Genomic DNA, 621 nt, shown 5'->3' with positions numbered 1-621 from the left:
GCATTTATTTCTGCTCTAATTTTTAAGATTTCTTTCCTTCTACTAACCCTGGGGTTCTTCATTTCTTCCTTTTCTAGTTGCTTTAGGTGTAGAGTTAGGTTATTTATTTGACTTTTTTCTTGTTTCTTGAGGTGTACCTGTATTGCTATGAACTTTCCTCTTAGGACTGCTTTTACCGTGTCCCACAGGTTTTGGGTTGTTGTGTTTTCATTTTCATTCGTTTCTATGCAAATTTTGATTTCTTTCTTGATTTCTTCTGTGATTTGTTGGTTATTCAGCAGCGTGTTGCTCAGCCTCTATATGTTGGAATTTTTAATAGTTTTTCTCCTGTAGTTGAGATCTAATTTTACTGCATTGTGGTCAGAAAAGATGCTTAGAATGATTTCTATTTTTTTGAATTTACCAAGGCTAGCTTTATGGCCCAGGATGTGATCTATCCTGGAGAAGGTTTCATGTGCGCTTGAGAAAAAGGTGAAATTCATTGTTTTGGGATGAAATGTCCTATAGATATCAATTAGGTCTAACTGGTCTATTGTATCATTTAAAGTTTGTGTTTCCTGTTAATTTTCTGTTTAGTTGATCTATCCATAGGTGTGAGTGGGGCATTAAAGTCTCCCACTA

Source organism: Bison bison, unplaced genomic scaffold (genome assembly GCF_000754665.1).
Source record: "Bison bison bison isolate TAMUID 2011002044 unplaced genomic scaffold, Bison_UMD1.0 scf7180017864036, whole genome shotgun sequence".
Classification (NCBI taxonomy): Eukaryota; Metazoa; Chordata; class Mammalia; order Artiodactyla; family Bovidae; genus Bison; species Bison bison.
This window is presented reverse-complemented; position numbering follows the sequence as displayed.